Source organism: Schistocerca piceifrons, chromosome 2, assembly GCF_021461385.2.
Source record: "Schistocerca piceifrons isolate TAMUIC-IGC-003096 chromosome 2, iqSchPice1.1, whole genome shotgun sequence".
NCBI lineage: Eukaryota > Metazoa > Arthropoda > Insecta > Orthoptera > Acrididae > Schistocerca > Schistocerca piceifrons.
In genome coordinates, this window is record NC_060139.1 from 687,403,299 (window position 1) to 687,423,519 (window position 20,221).

The following is a 20,221-nucleotide window of genomic DNA, read 5'->3' on the forward strand; positions in this document are numbered from 1 at the left end:
ATAATATGCAAGTGTACGGAGATGCTTCGGGAATTCGGAATCCCTGGAGGGAAGGCGACGTTCCTTTCGAGGAACATTACTGACAAAATTTGGAGAAGCGACCTTTGAAGCTGACTGCCGAACGATTATACTGCCGGCAACATACATTTCGCGTAAGGACAATGCAGATGAGATACGAGAAATTGGGTCTCATACGGAGGCACATGGTCATTTTTCCCTCGCTCTATCTGCGAGTGCAATAGAAAGAGAAACCGCTGGTAATGGTACAGGATGCCCTCCGCCACGCATCCTACGGTGGTTTGCGGAGTGTGTATGTAAACTCCACCATCATAGTTATTTACACCCCTTGTTGGGTGTTGTCATAATGTTACAACAATTATTGTTAAACGTAAAGAGTTAGTTTGATAAAATCATCCTCGACGTTTCATGTTCGTATGTTACAACTCGAACAAATATTTTAATTATATGTGACGGCTGACATTTATATTTTGTTTAAGAAAAGTTGTGTTTAAAATGTGTTGCGAAACATAGTGAAAGTAATCAACGTAGTCCTAACATTCCTCTGCGGCTCCATAAAATAAAACAATAACTAATACACTGTCCAGTCACATGAATGGACCATCTGTCACAAGCCTGAATAGTGAACTTTTGCGGGCGGAAGTGCAGTAGGAGAGTGAATGAGGTTCTGTAAGGTGTCGCCGGGGATGTTGAAACATGCCGTCTCCAGTATCACGGCCAGCTGTGCTAGGTATCTCGGTTGAGGATCTATGACGAGAACAGCCCTATCCAGGTGCTGCCACAGATTATCGGTTGGGTTCAAATTCGTTGTCTCTGTTCACCGGTGAAGTACAGTAAAATCCCTACGCTGTTCGAACCACGCACGTACACTGTCAGCTGTGTGGCACGTTGTATTGCCCTGCTGGTAGATGCCACTGTAGCGACGGAAAACACACTGTGTGTAGGGGTGGACATTGTCTCCAAAGATAGATACATACTTGTGATCATCTATTGTGGTTTCCAGAATGACGATATAACCCAGAGAATGCACTAAAACATTGCCGAGACGATAACGCTCCATGGCATGATTGCGGAGCCATAGCCCGCATCTCGTGGTTGTGCGGTAGCGTTCTCGCTTCCCACGCCCGGGTTCCCGGGTTCGATTCCCGGCGGGGTCAGGGATTTTCTCTGCCTCGTGATGGCTGGGTGTTGTGTGCTGTCCTTAGGTTAGTTAGGTTTAAGTAGTTCTAAGTTCTAGGGGACTGATGACCATAGATGTTAAGTCCCATAGTGCTCAGAGCCATTTGAACCATTTTTTTGCAGAGCCATATACGCCAAAGTCCATCTGTCAGTTGGACCGTAAAACGTGATTCTTCCGAAAGGGCCACCTGTCTCCACCCACTGGACGTAGGCCTACAGTTGCGGCACTGGTGTGCAAATTCCAGCCTTCGTTGCCGATGAACAGTAGGGAGCATGGGTGCATGAAACAGGAGCCTGCTGAAGACACTATACCGCTGAAAGGTCGTTGAAGAGAGATGTCTCCATGGTTCATCTCGACGGTCAGTTGCTCTACAGTTCCACGTCTATTCGCCCTTACACACCTTCACAGCCGTCGTCATCTATGGCTCTTCCTGCATCACAGTTGCCTCAGCTCCGGTTTCGGATAATTTTCTTTTCTTTTTTTTTTTTTTTTTTTTTTTTTGCTTTATTGAATTTCGATCCCACCCCCCACCCCCCAAAGGGGGCGGGCTGGCAGCAGCTTAGAAGAAGACAATAAACAATAAAAGCAGACGATAAAAACGGTGACTTAAATTGTAAAATGGTGGAAAATTGTGGAAGGTAAAACATAAAACATAGGGGCGACGCTAATAAAATACACATGAAGCAGACAGGTAAAACAGTAGACAGACAATTAAAAAAACACGGCGACAGTTTGGTTTCTGTTCACAAGAGATATAAATACCACACCTAGCGACACTATGATTTCTGTTCGCAAAACCTTGGAACGCTCAATTAAAACACTGCACTAAAAAGTTGCACGAAGATGTCACACCACAGCCAAGGGTAGATGGGGGGGGGACCTGGACATATGAGGGGAAAAAAAGGGGGAAGGAGAGGAAAAACGAAGTGGGGGGGGGGGAGGAGCCGACGGAGGGAGTGGATGCATAAGGGGGCAGCAGGGCAGACACGAGAGGGAGTGGGGAAAGGCTGAGGAGGGGAGTGCAAAAGGACTCAGGGGAGAGAAGGGAGGCAGAGAGAGAGTAAGCGGGGGAAAAACAGGATAGAAGGGGCGGGAGAGGGATCCCGGGAGGGGGAGGTGAGGATCAGAGTTGATAGGAGGTATAAATGGAGGAAGAGAGGTCATCATTCGGGAGGGGGAGTCGTCGGAAGCCACCTCGGGAAAGGAGATGAAGGTTGTAGAGGTGGATGAGCAACCAGGGTACGATGGAGATCAAGGCGACGGGGGGCGTAGAGGACGTGGATATGTTCGAGGAAGAGGAGCAGGTGGGGAAAAGGAGTCAGGTCGTAGAGGATCCGCGTGGGGGACGGAGGGAAGGCGAGGCAGAGTGCGTGGTGCTCGAGGATCTGGTGGGACTTATAGAATTTGGGTGGGGTGGGGGGGTGGGGGTTGCGGATAACGCCTTTTTACCATGCACTGTATGCTTCAACCACAGTGGCAAGTGAGCAGTTTACAAACTCAACAGTTACGGAGTTTCTTCCACCCTTGACCCGAAATCCAATGACCACACCCTTTTGGACGTCACATAAATCGCTCCCTTTTCGCATTACAAAAACGATGTACCGTTTTCCGTATCCTACCGGCACACTTTATATGCACTTCACTGCTTGTGCTGCCACCTGCCGTCTGTGAATGATTATTCCACGTTGACATCGAACATAGGTGGTGGTCACATTAATGTGTCTGAACAGTTAGAGGAGTTTCACTGAGCCTTGTATGCACTAGTACCGAGTTCTGACTCTCATTTAATTCTCTGAACTTCTTATCATAGTGATAAGAGGTGCGGTTCGTCATCTTATGGGTGGTGATCCACAACTCTGTTATGTGTGTCTACAACTTTCGAAGTTATCATCTTCAGTGGCGGGACGTTCTTCGGTTTTACTGCTTCGATCTTTGCATACCTAGCTGCCAGTATTTACTATACACCTAACGACAGATGTAGAAATATAACGGTGTGATTAAAATACTGGTTGCGATTCCTGAGAACTTCGGTCCTTTAAGCAAGGCCTTGTGATAGATATTTAATTTAAGGTTCTCATGTATAAAGCTGTGTGGCTTTGATTAGTGACTCTTATATTTGCCTTAGTCCTTAATGTGGTTACCAGAACATTCTCAGTTCATGCCTAAGTCGACTTGTAAAAAACAATACTTTGCCAAACTGAAACTCTTTTACTATATGCTGTAATCATGGCTGGGTATAAACTGAATTAACCATTTTAATTTGTGTGTTTCCTTTTTAAAGTTATATGTTAAAACTCTCATGAAAAATTAAATGTTTTGAACCGCTTCTGAGTTTTTAGGATTCAGTCTGTAAAAAAGATACCGTTATAGGACTACTTTGTTGTCTATGTCTCTGTCTATCTGCCTGGGCGACTATTAACAACCATATTCTTCAGGAACGGGTAGACGTATCAAGTTAAAATTCCTATAAGCTCTATGATCCCTTGATTGTGTAAAAATTTTAAGCTTCTAAATCAACGCAATCAAAAGATGCGGCCATTTATGTCGCTTATTTTATTACTCGAAAACTCACACATCGAAAACCTGTAGGGTGCTTCCCGTTGAGATAGAATCATGAAACTTGGCAGGAAGCAAGGTTTCACAGTACAAGTAAAGGAAAAAATCAGAAAATTGTTAATTTGCAATTATATAACACAAAAAATCTTTTCTCATTCTGTCCGTTAGTGTCTGCCTGTACAGAGCTTTTTTATCTGGAACAGTTTGGCGTATCTAGTTCAACGTTATGATTTATATTAAGGTCTATGGTTCACAGCGCTGTAAAGAATTTGAGCTTCTAAGTCAGTGCAATCAAAAGATTCAACTATTTATGTCACTGCCCACTGTAGTCGTAACTGTCAAAACGCGAAAACATAGAAGCCTCTGATGCCGAGTCCAATGTGCAACAATGTCTGCTTCACATGTGTTCCCAAACACTTGTGCGTGCACCGGGTTTGTATAATATCGTCTGAGGTTTCACAGATTGCCGCTTTTCCTGCTTTATGGAGCGAGCAACTTCCAACGTCGAAGCTCTGTTATGAGGCGTGGTTTCTCCGCCATTCAAGCACTTTCCACAGCTGTTCACACTAGCACGCCAAACTCAGACCAGCGTCACCGTTTCCAGGATATTTCTCAACGCCCTGCCATAACAACCTACCCTTTGTCAAAGTTGGTGGTGTCAGTGGATTTCCCGTTTCGCAGCCCGTACCGTCACTAGACTCATTCCCCATTCATCTCTGCTGCACTTATACAGGGTGTAAATGGTGTTCACAACGTAAAAAAGTGATGTACGTGAAGTCGAGACGAAAAAAATTGATGTGGGATTCTTGTGGTCTATCAGGTCTCAAATTAATCTATGAAAGATTGCGAAGGTACAAAACAAACGTGTCGCACGAGATTTTGACTAAAATTGTCCTCGTATATTAAAAATCATTCGTTCTTGCACTTAAAACATGTTAAATTGATGTTTGCGTAAATTTCAACAGCAGAACATCAAAAATTAAAACAAAGGATTCTCTGCTGCAGAGTGAAATTTATTCTGGAAGTAATACAACAGGTTGCGGCTAAGCCATGTCATTATTTCTCAGCGCAACCGTCCTTCCAACACCCCGACATTTTTTTCAGATTGCTTCTGACAACCCTGTATAAGGTTGATCACTAATGGAATGTATGAGTAAGAATCTCCACAGTAAACCGTGAACGGCGAATAACTGGAGAAAATGTTTGGTTGCATATTGAATATTATCAATCAATATGGGTTCGTGCTGACATAGTATTTTAGATCTGAGTCTGTTGAAAAACCAATCTAACCTTTCTACATATCATTATTAAGAACGAAGGCTTCGCTTTTTGCAATGGCCACTTCCATTTGCGATATGGCAGCCTCATTTTCCGTCGCAAATTTTGACAGTTTCGGCATACTCTTCTAACGTGCGTGATTAATATTGTTGCGAATATACCTCACATACTTTCACATTGTTATCGGATTATCTACATCCTTACGTATAAGCTTTGATGGTCTTTCATCCAAAGCTTCGTATTTAGTTTTAACAGAATCCGAAAACAGCCTCCTCTTTGAGAAATGCTGTGGAGCTGGTATGGTCATAAGTTTCCCCCAACCATGAAAATAAATTTTCGCTGCCTACTGTAAATAATTCAACAAAACACTGCGAATTTTTGTCACAGCATCGCCACCAAAATTCTTCAGTTTCTAGAACACTCATACAAGATTTACATCTATAACCATCAAAGGTTAAATGTATGTTATTACGATCACTAAACGTAGGCTGCAAAATGTGACTTCCAGCCATATTTTTCACTTTAACTACACAACGAAACACTATGTGATTCTGCACAAACGTTAACGAGTTCCTATCGTTCACAGGACCGGGCCAGGATCACGACCCCCGTCGACTCATATCTAGGGTTGGGTCGTCCCGCTAGCAGCGTACAGAGTTGCCGTTTTCGAGTTTTCGATTAACTCATCCTTTCACAGTACCCTGCGCGTACCCATTAAAAACCATAAAAAGTTGTCCGCGCTGTCTACAGAAAAAATAGGACCCGTCTACGTTGTGCTTGCTAGAATTGCACAGAGAACAATTAACAACCACGTCACAGTCAAGATCGAGAATTGTCCGAAATGCGTAACAGTGATCAATGTGACTAAAAGTGTTTAGTACAGCAAGAGGTTCGAGCCACGATTGGGAGGAGAGACAGTGAAACGGAGTGGACACAACTTTCACAGCTCCGAAAGAATGCTGTTACACCTTACCCCGTTCTCCTAAGTCAAATCGATTTACATGTATTAAGTGACGTGTTGGGCAACTTGGCAAGCCGCTCCATTTCAGTGACCTCAGTCAGAAACGTGTTGTATACGAGAGCGCCGGAGTGGGCGACGTGTCCGGCGATTACTCCTGTGGTAACGGCCCGAGTGAGCCATCGGTCAGCGCCCGGCGAGCGCGGACCGCTCCGCAGGGGGGCGGCTCTGTCGCTGCCCCTATCTGTCTCCCCAACAACGGCTGCTGCGGCCGAATTCCGCCGACTTGGCGAACATTTCGCCGCGTGTACAACCTCCGTGTTAATGAGTTCGCAATGGTAATCAAGTTGCGGTGGCCTTGATTTTGGCGTTCAGCAGGTCAAAGACACTGAATATCTTAGCATCGAGAAAGAAGTTCTACCAACTTCTGTAGACGTGTCATTCTTTTCGGCGATAATCGCTGTGCTCTACTTGATCTCGCCGTCTTTTAGGATACGAATATGAATGAGGTAATCTACTTCGTTGTTTGCATACCGTAAACTCGCCCTGCTCATACATATAGCCTGCACGAGTCGTTAAAACTGAAATATTTAGGAAACTCAACAACGAAATTCTACTTCACGAGTTGCAACACACTCGCACAAATTTTTTTCCCAGTGATCCAAGTAGATATTTAAATACGTGTTATTAGTCTAGTTACGGATCGCAAAAATTTTCTGTACATATCATGTTATTAATTTCGGACTATACAACCTTCGAATACCAACTACAGAAGCTAAAATCACGGTTCGTCATGACAAATACCCCACCAACAAAAAAAATAACAATAGTTAATGTACCACTTGAGCAGGTCTTAATCTATATTTTTTTTACAATACGACGTAAACTATGATGTGGACAAGGATTTAAAAAATAAGATTACTAAATATCAGTCAACTAGCTGACAAACCTGTCACTGGCAAGGTATTCATTTTGCCAATTTCCTGTTAGAAACGAAAACAAAAAATGAACTGTATTTGTAGTGTAATTTCGAAAAAAATTCGTTTCCATGAATTCGTGAAAACAGATTTGAAATTATCAAACAGTTTACGAACGCTGGATGCAGCTGCTTCCCGTGCCCACAATGCGAATTTGTAAACGTCTCTATGGTAACGCCTCTTCATTGCTCTATAGCTCTGTAGATGTCGATTATTTTCACCCAAGGCCGTTTGCTCTTCTTAGTTGACTCGACTGTAGGAGTCTCTTGGTAGCAAGCAATAAATATATTAAAACTTCATGCATTATGCGGCATTTTTCACGCATCTTAGTGCTTCTGACGGCTTAGCTTCCGCTCTATGTGTCATACAATGACATAATTTTATGGGTACATTTACCGGCATATGCTGATACTGTCTGCATAATTGGTTCCGAATACAGTCAGTAGCAAAGAATGACGGTAAGTGATATGTGGGCCGAGTTTGGTTGAAATCGGTCCAGTGCTTTAATGAGGATATGTGGAACATAACATTCACACTGTGAGTTAACGAGCGTTGCGTTCTCATTTAAATATATGGACGAAAGAGTCAGCCTACAGGAATTGTGAAACGAACCCTGTCGTCCAGGGCCACGTGCCACAAAGGACGCAGATTGACCACGAGATGGGGAAACTCACAGGCGTCTATTGTCTATTAATGCCTAAGTGCCGTAGTATGCGAGTGAGATAGACGAGAACCTACGTCATAGGGAAACCCAGTAGAAGGCGTTTGTAGCCAGGGAGACGTAGGAGTGTTAAATATGGAGGACCCAAGATTAGCCATAAAGGGAAACATTTATGAAAATTATTTAATTCTGTAGTAAATCAGGGAATGAAGCCACAGTAATTTTAATCTACCATCCTTTATAAATTTTCATGGTGATCCCAATAAAACTTGACTATTGATTATATCTATAATAGTTTAGGATTTACTGTTAAAGTGAAATTCACAAGTTTTGTAACAAAGACCTGAACGCTAAAATCTGAACGCTTTAGTCGATCTTAACGATCGACATTTCATATAGAAGCGCATCATTAAAATGACAAATGTTGTAAATATCAACTCTGTAACTTCATTTATTTAAAAGATATAGTAAATTTAAATTATCAGTATTTTCAGTTAAGCATCAGATCAACATTTCCTCCACACCAAACACATTGAACGATGACAGTATGACACCTTATTGAATCCTTGGGTAATAGGATATTTGTTCTAAAGTTTACTGCATAATAGTTACTTTTGTTCTTTATTTATTTATCAGAAAACACATTGGTGCAAAGCTACTGGCCGTGGCATTCAAAGTTAAGAAGGAAATTGTATTGGTTTTATGTAAAAGAGTTTAACAATGGACATTATTGTCACTTTATTTAGAACGTGAAAGCGGTCAAGCTTTGATCTTTTAAATATGTTAAAATGTAAAATAATGTAGAATTAGCTGTAGCCAATCAGATGGACGGCTTCAGGAAAGGGAACTGCCCTAGTCAGTTGAGCGCGGATACTCGGCGCGCGGGAAACGCGGCCGGGGACGGGCAAAGGGAGAGTGCTGGTGCAGACGCGAGAGCGGACAGTTCGGCTGGAGACACCAAAGGGTACAGTTCGGATTGAGACGCGTGAGCGGACAGTCGGTGTTTAGGCAGCTAGGAAGTGAAAGGACTTAGGAAATTTCTTGTTGTGGTATCGCGGGACTTAGTCTCTGAGCGGTGAGCAGCCGTGCGCCTGGTGTTAACTCCAACTTTTCGTGTAAATATCGAGGTAGAGTATTGGACTTGTGTTTCGCGATGAGATTGTGAATGCTCGAACTGCGTCAAATGGATATGGGCTCGAGTGTAACAGTAACTCTAAATACGACCACTTTCGCTATTAATTTGCTTTCTGATTAAACATTATTCCAACCAAAATGCAACTGTGTGGCCTACATCATTTATGGGTTCCTTAATTTAGTTCCCGATATTACTGATAATGTTATTATATGTCATATTAACTTCATACAACTTCGCAAACTTACCATCAGCCAGACAATTTAACCAAAGGGTGACACGTGTCTAATTTAGGGCGTGTAATGCGACACGTGCGGTTCAACCCCTAGACGAGTTTGAGCCAAGACATTTCGACGAAGAGGAACCGCATGTGAGCCCGAACATCTTTGAGATGTTAGCTCGCAACGCATATATACACTCCTGGAAATGGAAAAAAGAACACATTGACACCGGTGTGTCAGACCCACCATACTTGCTCCGGACACTGCGAGAGGGCTGTACAAGCAATGATCACACGCACGGCACAGCGAACACACCAGGAACCGCGGTGTTGGCCGTCGAATGGCGCTAGCTGCGCAGCATTTGTGCACCGCCGCCGTCAGTGTCAGCCAGTTTGCCGTGGCATACGGAGCTCCATCGCAGTCTTTAACACTGGTAGCATGCCGCGACAGCGTGGACGTGAACCGTATGTGCAGTTGACGGACTTTGAGCGAGGGCGTATAGTGGGCATGCGGGAGGCCGGGTGGACGTACCGCCGAATTGCTCAACACGTGGGGCGTGAGGTCTCCACAGTACATCGATGTTGTCGCCAGTGGTCGGCGGAAGGTGCACGTGCCCGTCGACCTGGGACCGGACCGCAGCGACGCACGGATGCACGCCAAGACCGTAGGATCCTACGCAGTGCCGTAGGGGACCGCACCGCCACTTCCCAGCAAATTAGGGACACTGTTGCTCCTGGGGTATCGGCGAGGACCATTCGCAACCGTCTCCATGAAGCTGGGCTACGGTCCCGCACACCGTTAGGCCGTCTTCCGCTCACGCCCCAACATCGTGCAGCCCGCCTCCAGTGGTGTCGCGACAGGCGTGAATGGAGGGACGAATGGAGACGTGTCGTCTTCAGCGATTAGAGTCGCTTCTGCCTTGGTGCCAATGATGGTCGTATGCGTGTTTGGCGCCGTGCAGGTGAGCGCCACAATCAGGACTGCATTCGACCGAGGCACACAGGGCCAACACCCGGCATCATGGTGTGGGGAGCGATCTCCTACACTGGCCGTACACCACTGGTGATCGTCGAGGGGACACTGAATAGTGCACGGTACATCCAAACCGTCATCGAACCCATCGTTCTACCATTCCTAGACCGGCAAGGGAACTTGCTGTTCCAACAGGACAATGCACGTCCGCATGTATCCCGTGCCACCCAACGTGCTCTAGAAGGTGTAAGTCAACTACCCTGGCCAGCAATATCTCCGGATCTGTCCCCCATTGAGCATGTTTGGGACTGGATGAAGCGTCGTCTCACGCGGTCTGCACGTCCAGCACGAACGCTGGTCCAACTGAGGCGCCAGGTGGAAATGGCATGGCAAGCCGTTCCACAGGACTACATCCAGCATCTCTACGATCGTCTCCATGGGAGAATAGCAGCCTGAATTGCTGCGAAAGGTGGATATACACTGTACTAGTGCCGACATTGTGCATGCTCTGTTGCCTGTGTCTATGTGCCTGTGGTTCTGTCAGTGTGATCATGTGATGTATCTGACCCCAGGAATGTGTCAATAAAGTTTCCCCTTCCTGGGACAATGAATTCACGGTGTTCTTATTGCAATTTCCAGGAGTGTACATCCATTTTTGTAGTAGTATGGATATGAGGAATGATAACAAAACATTCCAGAACAAAGTATGGAAGGAAGTAAATTTAATATTTTATAAAACCATGGCTGCACGTGTATTACTATAAATGTGAAAAAAGTAAACTACAAGCAGCATGAATGAAATTTCTCAGGAAAGCCACAGCTGTTGTCATACGTAAAAATTGCATAGCGAGAGTAATGAGCCAAGCCCATACATATATTAGCATGATATGATTAACAGACTGTACGTACCCAGGTCTGAAGGTGGTCATTACATATTGAAATTAATAGTCCGCATATAAAAATTTCTGTAATACGTAACTACAATAATAGAATTCAAAAAATGTTTACTTGTTGTGGGAATACATGTTGTTAGGGGTATAATTGCAGATATTTTTATTGGTGACTAAACCGGCCGGTGTGGCCAAGTGGTTCTAGGCGCGTCAGTCTGGAACCGCGAGACCGCTAGGTCGCCGGTTCGAATCCTGCCTCGGGCATGGATGTGTGTGATGTCTTTAGGTTAGTTAGGTTTAAGTAGTTCCAAGTTCTAGGGGACTGATGACCTCAGTTGTTAAGTCCCATAGTGCTAAGAGCCATTGGTGACTAAAGACTGTGTACTAACCAACATGAAATCAGTATTTACATCATTTGAAGACTAATAATAACTATAACTATTAGGAGTAATAAGTTTTACGTTTGATTAGCACATTCAAGTACATTTGGCAAGAACAAGCCATTCACGATCTTGTATTTTTCCCTAGACAGCGGGTCAGGTCAGGTGTTAGAGGATGTGTGGACGCAGAACGGTTAGTCTGGACTCCAGGCGTAGTACAAGCAGTGGTGCATTTACTACCGTGCAGAGAACATTTAATAGTACATTATGTGAAATTTTTGCAGAAAGACTGTTAGACGCAGAGAATAAACAACAGTCACACTGAACTAGGTACGTATTAAGGTACCATGATGACAACATCTGCACTTACACCCCTAACACTGTATAGTAGAAAGACTACGTAAATGAATGTGTGCCGGCTGCTGTGGCCGAGCGGTTCTAGGCACTTCAGTCCGGAACCGCCCTGCTGCTACGGTCGCAGGTTCGAATCCTGCCTCGGACATGGATGTGTGTGATGTCCTTAGGTTAGTTAGGTTTAAGTAGCTCAAAGTCTAGGGGACTGATGACCTCAGATGTTAAGTCGCATAGTGCTTAGAGCCATTTGAACCATTTTTGAATTGAATGTGTAGCTTACTTGTGGGTATACAGGATATGAAATTTAGCACACAGTGCTGCTAGTAGCGGCAGCAACCATTTCTTGAATAGGGCTGGGCATCAACTCGAACTGAGAATGGACGACAGATACGTGCACGTTATTCCTTGCTTCTTCAGAACTGTGCCAGATTTCAACAGTGGGGCAAATAGTGCTGCGCAGGTCTTTCGGCATAACCAAATATTGTCGGTGGAAGGAAGATCGAGAGAAAGTGCCGGGAATGCCAACAGTCGAATACCGTATATGTGCCTAGGCAGTTACGGGTGGCGTGGACAGCACGTGGTTGCGTTATCTTCTTGAAAGACAGCGTCACGGAGATCTCGAAGATAAAGCACAGCTACGGGCCTTATCGCAACAGAAATGTAGCGCCTGTTAATTCATATTGAGGGGTGCCATGTAAATATTAAAGGAAGATTTGTTGCAAGGCAAAAGGAAAGAGGACAGTGACAGAAGGAAAAACTTCTAGAGGAGAAGAAGAGAGCGACAAAGCGTTGGTGGCGAAGGAGACACTCGCCATGAAACGCAACACATGAAAAAGACATCAGACATCTGAAATTTTATGTCATTTTCGTCTTTACTTATTCGAAGGGTTTTTGATTTTGCCCTTTGCACAACAGAAACTTCTGTCACAAGCAGGCGCATAAATTATTTATTCATGAAAGCATATTCATTGACTAATTATTGAAATTCCTGTTGAACATCATAAGAAATATTATTACATTACTTGATATAGTTTTAGTTTTGCGAAAGATAGTGCACTAACTCTTTCAACTGAAGTAATTTCTGGACGCACTAATAATCCATTATTGTATGTCTTGCTGTAAGTTCTTGTCGATGTTGTGGCAATTGTCCATGTGTTGAACTTTTTTAACTCCGGCGATTATGGCATCACGTAACCGGAAGCGGTACAGAATCATCTGCACCAGCGAGCGCCGCTGTACGCGCAAGTAACGTAACAGCGATCGGACGCACGGCACTAGACAGAATTAAGTCAAATACATGTTTCTCATCCTTCTTTTGGATCCAGTCTTTCTGTTACCTCTTATCTTTTAACTTACACATTGCTGTATATTATTTCTGAATTCATGAATTAATCGTAAGTACAAAGACGGCTACATGTTACTGCACATCCGTTCTGAAACAGGATGTGCCATTTATCTTGATTACCACAAAAAAAACGTTTGTCCAGGAGTAAAAAAAAATTGTATAAGTATTGTTTAGCTACCACGGGGCACGGGGACATTAACCAACATGACTGCCTTTCGTTTACCTTCGTTCGTCCGTCTTCTTTAAATAGCTTCCCATATTTTATATCTGGTAATTCCAAGGTATTGAGAAGAGCAAGCGGATTACGGAATAAAAATACAGGTTGTCGTTTAAAAATCACATGCTGTTGTTCATATCTTCCTAACGGACGAAGTTACAAGAAAGGCATTCATGTTGAGTAATGTCCTGCATTCATGCTGAGTAGTGTAATCTTGCCAGTTTACAACATTTACTTGACACATTTCTTTTATTTTGCTTCTGTACTTACAGATAAGCTATTTCGGATGGTCAAGACACATGGCACTGTGGGGCGTTAGGGGTGAAAGTACAAATTTTTCTATTGATGACTACGGACAGTGTACTGAACAAAATAGTATCAGTATTTACTCAATTTGTAGATGAAATTATCAAATGAAAATATGACCAAAATTAATCATTTCAACAAAATTGCGTTTATACATAACTTCACTCCAAACAAATCGCTAGAAAATGCGGAAATAAAGGAAGGAACTGAAAATTCTTTTATGGTGGGTCTCAGTTTGCTAAAGGGTTAAAATTTTCGGCCCTAGAAAAACTCGTATCATAAAAATTCAGTGATACAGTCTGCGCTGCTGCACTCTACAGCTCTGCCGCTTCAGTCTTCTGGATACTGATGTCCAGGTGAGACGTTGCTCCCAGTTTGGACCACTGTCTGCGCCATCTCATCCCCCAACCATGGCAGGACTGTGAGGTAGTTATTTACATCTTCGATGGATAATTTGAACGACTTTTATTTTATTTTATTTTGAGTCATCAGTCTTCTGACTGGTTTGATGCGGCCCGCCATAAATTCCTCTCCCGTGCCAACCTCTTAGAGTAGCACTTGTTGCAACCCACGTCCTCAATTATTTGCTGGATGTATTCCAATCTCTGTCTTCTTCTACAGTTTTTGCCGTCTACAGCTACCTCTAGTACCGTGGAAGTCATTTCCTGTTGTCTTAACACATGTCCTACCATCCTGTACCTCCTCCTTGTCAGTATTATCCACATATTCCATTCCTCTCCGATTTTGCGCAAAACCTCATCATTCCTTGCTTTATCAGTCTTCCTAATTTTCAACATTCGTCTGTAGCACCACATCTCAAGTGCTTCGATTCTCACTACCATACAACGCTGTGCTCCAAACGTACATTCTCAGAAATTTCTTCCTCAAATAAAGCCTATGTTTGATGCCAGTAGACTTCTTTTGGCGAGGAAAGCCTCTTTTGCCAGTGATTGTCTTGTTTTGATGTCCTCCTTGCTCCGTCCGTCATTGGTTATTTTGCTGCCTAGGTAGTAGAATTCTTTAACTTCATCTACCTTGTGACCATCAATCCTGAGGTTAAGTTTCATGCTGTTCTGATTTCTGCTACTTCTCATTACTTTACTATTTTTGCCATTTAGTCTCAACCATATTGTCTACTCATTAGACTGCTCATTCCATTCAACAGGTCATGTAATTTTTCTTCACTTTCACTCAGGATAGCAATGTCATCATCGAGTCGTATCACTGATATCCTTAAACTTCGAATTTTAATTCCACTGTTGAACCATTCTTTTATTTCCGTCATTGCTTCTTCGATGTACAGACTGAACAGTAGGGGTGAAAAACTGCATCCCTGTCTTATACACTTTTTAATCCGAGACGTGTCAAGTTGAAATTTATGTCACATATTAAGGTCTATCGTATCAAGCTGAAATTCACGTCACATATTAAGGCTTGTGGTCACTTCGCGCTGTAAAAAAGTGAAGCCTCTAAGCCAATGCAGAGAAAAGCTACGTCCATTTATGACATGCACCTTGACACTCGCCAAGTCACTCGTTAAAACATATAGGGTACTTCCCTTTGGCGTAGGATCATGACATTTGGCAAGAAGGATGGTTTCGCACTACAGCCAAATGAAAAATCGGAAAATTGTTAATTTGTAATTAAAGCATACGTAAATACATTATTTTGCCATTTGCTATCGGACTTGAAGCTTGAAATTAAAACATTTTCGAAAGTCTTGGATTGCCTGGGACAGATATGGCGCCCGTGTCAGTGTCGGTAACAGGCACAAATCGTCGAGATTCTTGATTCCCGGAATGAATGAACTACCAATGCACGTATTTAAGTTTGTGCGGAGCTCTCAGTGATCGATTCCTACTCACACCCGGACTTCATTTTTTAAATCAGATTTAAAACTTGATTTGCTACCAGAATGAGATTTTCACTCTGCAGCGGAGTGTGCGGTGATATAAAACTTCCTGGCAGATTAAAACTGTGTGCCGGACCGGGACTCGAAGTCGGGTCCTTTGTCTTTCGCGGGCAAGTGCTCTACCATCTGAGCTACCCAAGCACGACTTACGCCCCGTCCTCACAGCTTTACGTCTGCCAGTACCTCGTCTCCTACTTTCCAAACTTTACAGAAGCTCTCCTGGTAACCTTGGCCGGCCGGGTCGGCCGAGCGGTTCCAGGCACTACAGTTTGGAACCACGCTACCGCTACGGTCGCAGGTTCGAATCCTGCCTCGGGGATGGATGTGTGTGATGTCCTTAGGTTAGTTAGGTTTAAGTAGTTCTAAGTTCTAGGGGACTGATGACCTCAGAAGTTAAGGCCCATAGTACTCAGAGCCATTTGAACCATTTGCGAACCTTGCAGAACTAGCACTCCTGAAAGAAAGGATATTGCGGAGACAAGGCTTAGCCACAGCCTGGGGGATGTTTCTGCAAGGTTCGCAGGAGAGCTTCTTTAAAGTTTGGAAGGTAGAAGACGAGGTACTGGCAGAAGTAAAGCTGTGAGGACGGAGCGTGAGTCGTGCTTGGATAGCTCAGATGGCAGAGCACTTGCCCGCGAAAGGCAAAGGGCCGGAGTTTGACTCTAGGTCCGGCACACAGTTTTAATCTGCCAGCAAGTTTGATTTGCTACCTTTCGTGCATTACATGTTATTGGGCAAATGATCACAAATTTTGTTGATACACACAGGACCGGTTTAAGTCCCAAGAGACATAGGCCGCCGCTTTGGGCGTCAAATGAGAGGGAGGCCAGAATGAGAAGGAGGAAAGCGGATGGGGGAAGAAGGAGCCAAATGAAAAGCCGGTAGTGTGAAAAAATGTTCTCTAAGCGGCTCTGGATGTATTATGAACTCTTTTCTAAGCCACTGACAGCTGTCATAAAGGGCAATAAAGGTGACTTTTTCTTCTGACGTTGTATGTATGGACAGCGTCATTGCTCTTATGTGGTGATGGATTATTTATAAAACAGTAAACTGGTAGCCAAGATCGCAGGAATTATAAGGCCTGCGTGTTATAGGCAACTATTAATATCACCATTGTTTGGCTTGATGTTGTAGCTCCCACATGAGCACAATGTGCTCCATACGATATGGGTTATTTATTATCAATTCCGTGAACAAATACATAGAAAATTATTCCGTTTGACATCATTGACCGGAAATATGCAAAACATTTTAGGCGGCTGATACTTTTGTTTCCAAGACTCACAGTTATACGACGAACAAAAGTAGCCGAAAATGTTTGTTTCAGCAGTTCAGAAATATGCTTCTTCCAGTTCAAATTTTGATCAACGTGTAGATTGTGTTTACTGACTCACGTTCGTGTGCCTCAACTATCTGTAGTGCAGAAATGAATGTAGTGTGTTTTGCACCGAGCGAGGTGGCGCAGTGGCTAGCACACTGAACTCGCATTCGGGAGGACGACGGTTCAATCACGCGTCCAGCCGTCCTGATTTAGGTTTTCCGTGATTTCCCTAAATCGCTCCAGGCAAATGCTGGGATGGTTCCTTTGAAAGGGCACGGCCGACTTCCTTCCCCATCCTTCCCTAGTCCGATGAGACCGATGACCTCGCTGTTTGGTCTCTTCCCCCAAACAATCCAATCGAATCCAATGTAGTGTGTTTTCTCAAATTTAATGGACAAACCATTTTCCGAGAAACACTTGAAAATTTTTTAAAAAACATCATTAAGGAATGAAGTTTGCTACATACCCTGACACACGAAAGGGAACAGCTCTCGTATAAAATATCGATTTGTGTACCGCATATCGTGCACAAGTGTTCTCACACACATGTTGGAACATCCATAGATTGCTTGAGGGGCTAGGGGTGTAACAGTCTAATTAGCATAGCTGTCATTCGGGTGGACGATAACGGAGGGTGACGGACGTTAACGAGCAAAAATCAACGGAGGAGCAGGCGATGGTGACCTCGAGCAGAGAGCCACGGCGCAGCGGTGAGACAGTGAGAGGGATGGGGGGGGGGGGGGGGGAGGAGGGAGGGCCGTATCAGCCATCTGCGGCGAGCGGGCAGGGACGTCTTCATCGGAAACCGGACCCCGCCGCTGGCCGGCGCCGCCGCCGCCGCCGCCGCGGCCTGCACCTGCACCTGCGCCGCGCCGTCCGTGCCCACAGCTGCGCCTGCCGCGAACGCTTCGTCTCCGGAGGGCAACAGCCGCACCACGGCACACTCGCCCACAAGCCGTGACAAACCCCACTCATTGCGTGCACTGTCTACTTAGCAATGGCACAGACACTACTGGCCATTAAAACTGCTACACCAAGAAGAAATGCACATGATAAACGGGTATTCATTCGACAAATATACTAGAACTGACATTTGATTACATTTTCACGCAATTAGGGTGCAGACATCCTGAGAAATCAGTACCCAGAACAACCACCTCTAGCCGTAATAACGGCCTTGATACGCCTGGGCATTGAGTCAAACAGAGCTTGGGTGGCGTGTACAGGTACAGCTGCCCATGCAGATTCAACACGATACCACAGTTAATCAAGAGCAGTGACTGGCGCATTGTGACGAGCCAGTTGCTTGGCCACCATTGACTAGAGGTTTTCAGTTGGTGAGAGATCTGGAGAATGTACTGGCCAGGGCAGCAGTCGAACATTTTCTGTATCCAGAAAGGCCCGCACACGACCTGCAACATGCGGTCGTGCATTATCCTGCTGAAATGTAGGGTTTCGTAGGGATCGAATGGAGGGTTGAACCACGGGTCGTAACAGATATAAAATGTAACGTCCACTGTTCAAAGTGCCGTCAGTGCGAACAAGAGGTGACCGAGACGTGTAACCAATGGAACCTCATACCATCACGCCGGGTGATACGCCAGTATGGCGATGACGAAAACACGCTTCCAATGTGCGTTCACCGCGATGTCGCCAAATACGGATGCGACAATCATGATGCTGTAAACAGAACCTGGATTCATCCGAAAAAATTACGTTTTGCTATTCTTGCACTCAGGTTCGTCGTTGGGTACACCATCGCAGGAAAAATGACGTTTTGCCATTCGTGTACCCAGGTTCGTGGTTGAGTACACCATCGCAGGCGCTCCTGTCTGTGATGCAGCGTCACGGGTAACCGCAGCCATGGTCTCCGAGCTGATAGTCCATGCTGCTGCAAACGTCGAACTGTTCGTGCAGATAGTTGTTGTCTTTCAAACGTCCGCATCTGTTGACTCAGGGATCGAAACGTGGCTGCACGATCCGTTACAGCCTTGCGGATAAGATGCCTGTCATCTCGACTGCTAGTGATACGAGGCCGTTGGGATCCAGCACGGCGTTCCGTATTACCCTCTTGAACCCACCGATTCCATATTCTGCTAACAGTCATTGGATCTTGACCAATGCGAGTAGCAATGCCGCGATACGATAAACGGCAATCGCGATAGGCTACAATCCGACCTTGATCAAAGTCGGAAACGTGATGGTACGCATTTCTCCTCCTTACACGAGGCGTCACAACAACGTTTCACCAGGCAACGCCGGTCAACTGCTGTTTGTGTATGAGAAATCGGTTGGAAGCTTTCCTCGCGTCAGCACGTTGTAGGTGTCGCCACCGGCGCCAACGTTGTGTGAATGCTCTGAAAAGCTAATCATTTGCATATCACAGCATCTCCTTCTTGTCTGTCAAATTTCACGTCTGTAGCACGTCATCTTCGTGGTGTAGCAATTTTAATGGCCACTGGTGTACTTATTCACCTACATACGCAAACAGGGCTTGCACGAAAATATCGAAACATTAGAACACACACATTACCACGCCTAATGCGGTGTAGGAAATCCGTCGGCGTTCAAAACCGCTTCTAGTCCTCTCAGGGTTGGTAAATACAGCTCTTTCATCGTTATCAAGGGAATCTTACACCATTATTCCTGCAAAATAGTGGCAAGTTCAGATAACGATGATGGAGACGGACAGCGATCACACTCTTCTCTCCAAATCAAGCCGCAAAGTCTGAGTAATATTCAAATCTGGTGTCCATACTGGTCAGCGGACATGCAACAATTGATCCTCATGGTTACGGAGTAGTCTTGGACGATGCTAGCGTCTTGGAACATACCATCACTACTGGGGAACAAAAATTGTTCCATGAGATGGACTACATCACCAAAAAACGTCATTTAACTGTGGCAGTAAGCATTCTGGCAGGGTAACTATGAGGCCAGAGGAATATCGTGATATTTTCCCATTGTTCCATAGTGCAGGTTTTATGGCTTCGGCACGGGTATTTGCATCACTTTTGAGTTGTTTTGGGATTGCAGGTCGCTATGCAATTCGGTGTTTCTAGAGCTCCCTTCGTGTTCTTTTGGCGGTGACAGAGTTCGCGAGTGCAACATCTAGTTCTGCAATGACTTTTCAGCTGTCGTCCTTTCATATTTTGCCTCAGTCCTCCTTATACATCTACTCGTATATATGAAATACTGTATATTCTTTTTCGAAAACGTTCTCATCGCGTACCATATCCTGACTCATTGTTGGTTGACCCCGTATTGCACATGTGAACAGTGTCGTACCGAGCGAGATGGCGCAGTGGTTAGCACACTGGACTCGCATTCGTGAGGACGACAGTTCAAACCCGCGTCCAGCCATCCTGATTTAGGTGTTCCGTGACTTCCCTAAATCGCTTCAGGAAAATGCTGGCATGGTTCCTTTGAAAGAGCACGGCCGACTTCCTTCCCCATCCTTCTCCAATCCGATAGGACCGATGACCTTGTTGTTTCGTCCCCTCCCCCAAATCAATCGCGTCGTGAAACAGAACTTTAATCTCA